At 35.6% G+C, this 8,301-nt stretch overlaps 1 pseudogene; it reads right to left on the bottom strand.

Moving 5' to 3' along the window:
* Positions 1-620: 620 nt before the first annotated feature.
* On the bottom strand, positions 621-1,045 carry LOC120367149 (large ribosomal subunit protein eL18 pseudogene; annotated as a pseudogene).
* Between the last annotated feature and the right edge of the window lie 7,256 nt (positions 1,046-8,301).

Below are 8,301 nucleotides of genomic sequence, written 5' to 3'. Positions count from 1 at the left end.
TCAGTTGGAAATGCTGAAATCACCTGCCTTCTGAGTGAATCTCACTGGGAGCTGCAGACCAGAGCTGTTCTCTTGCCCCTCAAATGTTTTTAACCTTTTAAAAAGAATTCTTCATTTCATTAAGACACAGCAAAACAGTTTTTAATTCAATCAAATTGAAGGTAATTTTCTTCTTTGTGCTGAACATGTAATAAAGAGATTCTCCATTCAATTTATTTTTGGAAGAGAGAAATTAAAAGTATACTTGCATTTAAATAGAAAAGTATGATGGTCCTACCTACACTCATGCATTGTATATTAATGCCAAAGGACTCCACATATTTGGTGTTCCTATACTTATTGGTTATAGTGATAGTGGGTGGGAATAAGCTGGATATCATTTATAGTGTAACACCCTTTTCTTTTTTTCTTTATTTTTTGTTTTTGAGACGAAGTCTTGCTCTGTCTCCAGGCTGGAGTACAGTGGTGCATTCTCCGCTCACTGCAACCTCTGCCTCCTAGGTTCAATCAATTCCCCTGCTTCAGCCTCCTGAGGCTGGGACAACAAGTGCTAGCCACTACGCCTGGCTAATTTTTTTTTTTCATCAAAAATCTTTTTAATAAGACGGTAGGATCCAGGGTTAGTTTTTGTAGCCTCAGCAGGCCTGTGGGCCTCTGGCACACTCGAACTCTGGCACTTGGAGCAGACGTAGGGTTTGGTGTGGCTGGGTGGGGTTCCTGCAGCCTTGAGGAAATGCTGGTACACCTCTCGGCCCTTGCGAGGACTGGAGAGCAGGACGGTGCTGCAGCCCTTGGGGGAGTCCAGGGCCAGCTGGTCAAAAGTGAGGATCTTGCCCCCTGCCTTGAGGATGCGGCTGCGCCTGGCTGGTCACGGACAGTGTACACACCTTCAGTTTGGGCACCTCCTGAACCTGCACATCATCCGCCATGGTCCCCACAATGACCGCCATACAGCTTGACCAACAGCCTGTGGTAGCTATCCTGGCTCTTGGGCTCCTTGCTCCGCCTTTTGGTCCTTGTTGTGATGGATATCAACTCCCCACATTTGGAGAGAGAAGCTAATTTTTGGTATTTTTAGTAGAGACAGAGTTTCACCATGTTGGCCAGGATGATCTAGATCTCCTGACCTTGTGATCTGCCTGCCTCAGCCTCCAGAAGTGTTGGGATTACAGGTGTGAGCCATCATGCTCAGCCAATAACATTCTTTTCAATGAAAACATAATAATCCTTTACTTGTACGTGTATTGCAGTTATTCAGCACCACTCTGTATTTTAGAATGGGACATTGCTAAAAAGTAATTCATCAGTATTAGGCAGTATGAATTCACTGAAGAATTGCTCTCATACAAGTGAACATGGCCTCTAATCAAGGAATCCAAGAACCTGGCTCCCAGAGATATAGGAAAGAGACTGCCTGCTTTTTAAAATTCTTAGGAAGGAGGGGGAAAAGGTGAACATTTTGTGAAGCACATATCATGCACCAGGTCCATGAAATTATCTCAAGTAAACCTTACAACTAAACTGATTTTTACAGGGGAGAAAGCCAAGATTCAGCTTCTCGGATAAGAGATTTCCATTTCACTGCATGTTCTAACTTGTAAGTGGGGGCTGAATGATGAGAGCACATGGACACATTTGGGGAAACAGCACACACTGGGGCCTGTTGTGGGGTTGGAGAGAGGGAGAACATCAGGAACAATAGCCAATGGACATTGGGCTTAATACCTAGGTGATGGCTTGATCTGTTCAGCAAACCACCATGGCACACGGATACCTGTGTAACAAACCTGCACATCCTGTATGTGTATCCTGGAACTTAAAATAGAAATTGATGAAAAAAAGAGAAGAAAACCAGAGGTCCCTGATTGTAGGATATTGTGCTTCTCTCTGCTTTTAAGACTCAAACACCTGTTATACCAATGTATGATTTTATTTCCCCCACAAATAAAACATATGGAAGATATGTGGGATGCATTCCACTCTGCATCCTTTTCATCACTATCCCAAACTGTTTATTTCATTAACATGTTTATTTCACTAACATTATTAACAACTTTATAAAAGTAATATAGGTTATACTGAAATCTGTCTCAATACTAACATAGGAATTATCTTAAATGTAATAATTACAATAATCTCTAGTACTGCCTATCAACAGTCACCAATTTGATATTCAATGACTTTAAAACCCATCCTACAGGCATGTGCAAGGCTGTATGTGCAATGTGTATGTAGATTACAGCTTTATTTCTAACATGGAAAACTTGAAGAAAGAAGTAATATCCAACAAAAACAAAATGGTTAAAAGATAGTGTAACCATATCATCAAATACCATATAATCATTAAAATAATGTAATCTGTTTTAATTGGTATGCAAAATGCCCATGATAGACAGAGTGGTCAGATTTTAGTAAAGATATACATATATATATATATATAGGTATATAAACATATATATACTGAAAAAATATATGTGTATGTACAGATAAAGTTCTGGAAGTTTACAAATTCCAATGGTTTTCTCTACAGAGTAGGATGAAGTATGCTGCTTCATCCTACTCTGTAAGAAGAAAGAATCATGCAATAGAATTGAAAGTCCATGGCTAGAATGAAAGGTGAACTCAAGGAAATGAGTGACCTCTGGCTGGCAGGAGAAAGCAAATGGGTCATAGTTTCTACAACCATAAAAAAAAAATAATTGTATTCAGCCAACAACTAGAATGGAATCTGGGAGAGTACTTTAAGCCTCTGAAGAGAATGCAGTCTGGCTGACACCTTGATTTCCACCTTACACAGCTCTGAACAGAGGACTCAGTACGCTGCACCCAGACTTCTGACCTTCAGTTCTGTGAAATAATGTTTCAGTTGTTTTTAGCTTTTAGCTTTATAAATTTCTCACACAGCAATAGGAACCTAATACAATCATTCAGAATGACAGTTACAGAAATGCTTATACAATCTCAATTTTTTTAAAAAAAACTATAATAAATAAGATTGGATTTCAAAATGATCTTTTGATTTACTATATTGAAAAATATTATTAAGATATGTTCCTGAACAGAGTTTTAATTTAAATGTCAAGCAAAAAGAAAAGGTCTCAGAGTGGTACTGATTTAAAATCATCTGCAAGTCTGCATTTTCAGTTTTAAAAATACATATGAATATCTTCAATTAGGTGACATGTAGGACTAAATAATACATTTTGATTACAGATTAGTAAATTGTAGTGGAACAAACTAAAGACTTTCAGTGTTACAAAAGCATGCACTGTTATTTCAAGGCAAGTAGAAACTTTCAATGGCATCTCAACATATTCAAAGTACATTGTAAACTCCAGCCTGAGAACATTTTCCACAGTTAGACTCTGATTTTTTTTTTCTCAGCCTATAATCTGACCTCACCTTATTGATAGTCCACTTATCGTTATCTTCCCTTTTATATGCCTTTGCTTGCAACACTTCCTTAGCACGCTCCTTAGGCAACTCACCAGCTTAGCCTCTTACCAGCTAGGCAAAGTTTGGCTCACCTCTACTGAGAACTCTGCCCACTTCCTTACTTGCTTGCTGCATATAGAACTTGTCTCTCTCTCTCCATATTTTCAAAAACCTTTATTGGTTTCGTTAGAATAGGACATATTCTCCTCTTCTTTGTTTTAGGTTTACATGCATGTGTGATATCATCCTCACTAGACTCTGAGTTTTCCACAACATCAGGGACCATCCCATTCCTGATCTGCAATATGTGGCAGGGGGCTATGCATCTAGCTCATAATCAAAAAACTGATTTCTGAACTCTTAAAACTTTCACATTGTCAATATGCAAGAACAAAATACAAACCATGATGTACTTAATTTTAAGAAAGCCTGTGTCAAAATAGAGATCTGATAAGAAATAGAGAAACTCAGATATTTTTTAAAGTAAGAACAATTTTGCTCAGAGATTGAACAGACCATAGCAATTGCTAAATGAAATTGGAAGCACAATAAAAGGAGCTCAGAAGAGAAGGAAGGTCATATTTAAGAACTCAAAGAACACTATGTATAATATTCACTACTACTCTGTAGTTTCTGCTGTAGCATCTTACATTATTCAAATCTTTTTATCACTGCTTATGACAATATTTGCTTCCCTTATGAAATCATTTTCAGTACAATGTTGTACTGCAGTTGATTCTGAAAGATATTCTAATTTAAGACTATCAGAATTAGACAGTGGACTACACTGACTGAATAACTTGAAGTTTTATGTATCTGAATTTTAAAAATACCTCAAACATAACTAAAATTGCTGCAACCCCAAGAGAAATAAAGTCATACAAACTAGTAACAGTTTACTATCTCTAGTTTGCATGCAATTATTTTACATCTTTGGAAAATAATATCGATGCACTCATGTAAAACAAAAATACAAAAGACTGTTTGAGATTCCATTGAGTTAACTACTTATTGAGTACATAGTATATACTCTAGTAGTATAATTTATGAATTACATACAAGGAAAAAGAAATATAGAAAGAAGAAAAGAGAATGTTAACTAAATGTTTTTAGTGTTCTACCTATGCAGGAACCAACTATGTAAGAGTAATAATAGCTAACATTTTTGAGTGTTTATTATTGCTAGATATTCTGAACTTTTATATGGATTACATCATTTAAAGTTTTAAAACAAACCTATGAATTTAACATTATTATTTTCCCCATTTTTGATGAAGAAATTGTAGCACAGAGTTTAAGTAATTCACTACATGTTGTATAGCTAAGAATTTCAAAGGTAAAACTTAAGCACCCAAGCACTGTGTACTTAACCCCTACGTTAAATACTTCCTGGTTGGTTTTATTATTCCATTTGACAGTACAAGAACTTGAGGCTCAGAGAGATTAAATAGGCTACCAAAGTAGATATCTTTAATCACTGACAGAGTCAGCATTCAAAATCAAGTGTTTGATTCCAAATTTTTTGCTGACTCCTCCGTACAACTTCCAAAACTACATAAAATCAAATATTAATAAAATATATTCAAACTATATTCTATCTCTTCTATTATTTAAATACAAACTACATTCCTTTCTTGCTGTGTGACATTAGGCAAGCCATTTTATCAACTTTTGCTTTAGTTCTCTCATCTGCATAGTGAGGATAATAATTCACCATACGTCAAAATAATTGGTGCAGTGAATGTAATATATAAAGCCACTGAACAGTACCTAACATAATCTTCTTATTAATATTATCAGTATCATCAGTAAATTATTTTACTTAGGGAGATAATATGTATATGTGTATGTATGTGTGTGTGTGTGTGTGTGTGTGTGTGTGTGTATATATATATATACTATTAATATTAATGTTACAATTAGTATAATATTGTATTTAAATATATAAATATTAAAGTATCTGTGAATACTAATATATAATATTCATTGTAGTGTATTATATACATACATATATATTAGTAGTATATGTATATACTACTATATAATACTAATCTATTAGTAGCATATATGTATGTGTATACATCCAGCACATATATGTATACACACACATACATATGCAGCACTTATATATATTTGCATACATATACAAATATATGCATAGTATATATGTATGTATGTATGTGTGCATATATATATGTATGTATATATATATATATATATACACATAAATATACTACTAATAGGTTGAATCCTGAGCTAAGCACTTTTTCAAATTTATTTCACCTCAACAACTCCATTAAGTTGCAGTAAAGCTCATCTCTAAGACTGCATAGATAATGAGAAAACTCATCACTTGACAGATGATGAAAACGAAGCTTTGAAAAGTTAAGGAAGTTGCCTAAACTCATACAGCCAGTGAGTGGCAGGACCAGATATCAAATCTGAGTTTATGTGACTCAAAGGCCCACAAAGCAGTATATAATCAGTGTCAAAAGAAAGGTATAATCAGCTGGTCCAAGTGCAAGGGTGTTTACAACTACTTTATTACAACCAGTTGCAGGTTTCTTTGTTCCTTCTCCACTCCCACTACTTCACCTGACTAGCCTAACCAAAAAAAAAAAAAAAAAGGAAAAGAAAAGAAGGATGTAATCCAAGTGCCACAGAAGTTCAGAGAATGCAGAACATTTTTTGCTTCGATGATTGAGAATGGTTTCCCTGGGTGGGTTGACATTTGAGCTTAGCTGTAAAGGTAGACAGAATTTCAATAGATAAGAGCTATGCCTTTTGAAGGACAAAACAACCTTACCTGAAACAGATGAGCAAAGGTCTTGAGATCAGGTACAATCCATTCCACATTGTAGGAAAAAAAATAGAGGATAGAGCTGGAAAGGTGAGCTAACGTTAACTCCAAGAGTGCAAGGCCTGTGCTCATAGAATTATGCTGTTTAGTACAGCAATCATGAGATACATATGACATCTAAAATGTGGCTAGGGAGACTAAGAGATTGAATTTTTAATTTAATTTAAAATTAAATCTAAAAACTCGTACTTGATTCAGTTATTGAAAAACTAAGTATGTTTGAACTACTTAGATAGGTACATCTTTTTCAACTGTTCATTTTATGAAGTCTAAATATAAATTAGAAATTTTCTGCTGGGCATGGTGGCTCATGCCTGTAACCCCACTACTTTGGGAGGCCAAGGCAGGTAGATTACCTGAGGTCAGGAGTTCAAGCAGCATGGCAAACATGGTGAAACCCCATCTCTACTAAAAATATAAAATTAGCTGGGTGTGATGGCAGGTGCCTGTAGTCCCAGCTACTTGGGAGGCTGAGGCAGGAGAATCACTTGAACCTGGGAGGCAGAGGCTGCAATGAGCTGATATCAGATCACTGCACTCCAGCCTGGGAAAGAGAAAGTGAGACTCCACCTCAAAAAAAAAAAAAGAACTTTCAATGAAAATTTACCATCTGATTGAGATGTGCTGCTAAGTATAACATGTACATTCAATTCTTAATATTTATTTCAAAAGAATATAAATCTCATTAACAAATTAATTTTGATTAGATTTTGATTTTTAATATATTTTTATGTTAGATTAAATATAATGCATTATTTAAACTAAGTTTATTTAAACTTTTGAATATGACTACTAAAAACTTTTAAATTATATATGTGACTTGAATTATATTTCTTTTAGACAGAGCTGTTCTAGCCTAATCTTGGCACACAGTAGGCACTCCATAAAATACTTTTTAACAAACTGCAGATGGAACCAGGTTGTAACCTCAAAGTGAGGCTGAGGATCTTGTATTTTAGTTAATAGACAAGAAAGCCACTAAAACTTCTCAGTAGAGGAAGTAATATGCTCACAGTACTATTAGAAGGTTCTATCTGGAAGAATAATACAAACAGAGGAGAAATTGAAGTTAGATTAGAAGTATATTGCAATGTTAAAACAGGGCCTGAACACATACCCCTTCTCCACAAATTCTTCCAAAGCAGCTCAGCCTAGTGATATAACATTGTGTAAGTGCACCATGCCTCTCATGAGAACACCAAACACGCTTACATGTGAAAGGCAATTCCTTTTCCAGTAAAGTCTCACCCCTCTATGTATCTAATTTTATCACTGTTGCTTTTAATGAAAATGAATCAATGCAGTTAATCACTGTACAGTGTCATGTGGGATGAAACTCCCTTTATTAGAATAATAGTCTGATCACAGCATCATAGCATAATTTTGAAATATGCACAAATGGAACTACAGGTATGAAAAAGCCTCAATTATTCTCAACACAGCAAACAGAGTTGTCTTGTTTAATACATGTCTGATCGTGCTACTCCCTGTTGAAAATTTTAATGCTACACCATGGCTTAAAGGATCAAGTCCAGACTTAGCAACCCTTCCCCAACTAATCCTATTCCACTTCAACTTTCTGTAATGCCCTTTTATAAACACTGACTGATTCAGGTCTTTTTCAGTACCAAGTGACAGGAATCCAACCCAAACTAGTCAAAGAACTTGTTGGTCCCACAACAAGTGAATAAATGTCCATGTATAATCAGACACATGAATAGACAAGTAGATGAATGGCTATTTTGATACTGTCGATCCCTAGATACTGGCCTCATTTACTAGGAATTCAGACAAACCTGCTCCATGTGGCAGAATAACTATCAGCAACCCCTACCTCATTTTTTTCCAACTCCTTGACCAAAAATGCAGAACACTTCTTCCTCTGCTCTAAAAAAGAAAAATGCTACCACACGGAGAGCGTATGCCATGTTCCAAGCACTATTCCACCTACTTTTCATATAAATGATTTGATCCTCACAACCCTATTATCATCCCCATTTTGGAGA

Source organism: Saimiri boliviensis, chromosome 8 (assembly GCF_048565385.1).
Source record: "Saimiri boliviensis isolate mSaiBol1 chromosome 8, mSaiBol1.pri, whole genome shotgun sequence".
In the NCBI taxonomy this organism is placed as follows: Eukaryota; Metazoa; Chordata; class Mammalia; order Primates; family Cebidae; genus Saimiri; species Saimiri boliviensis.
This window is presented reverse-complemented; position numbering and strand designations above follow the sequence as displayed.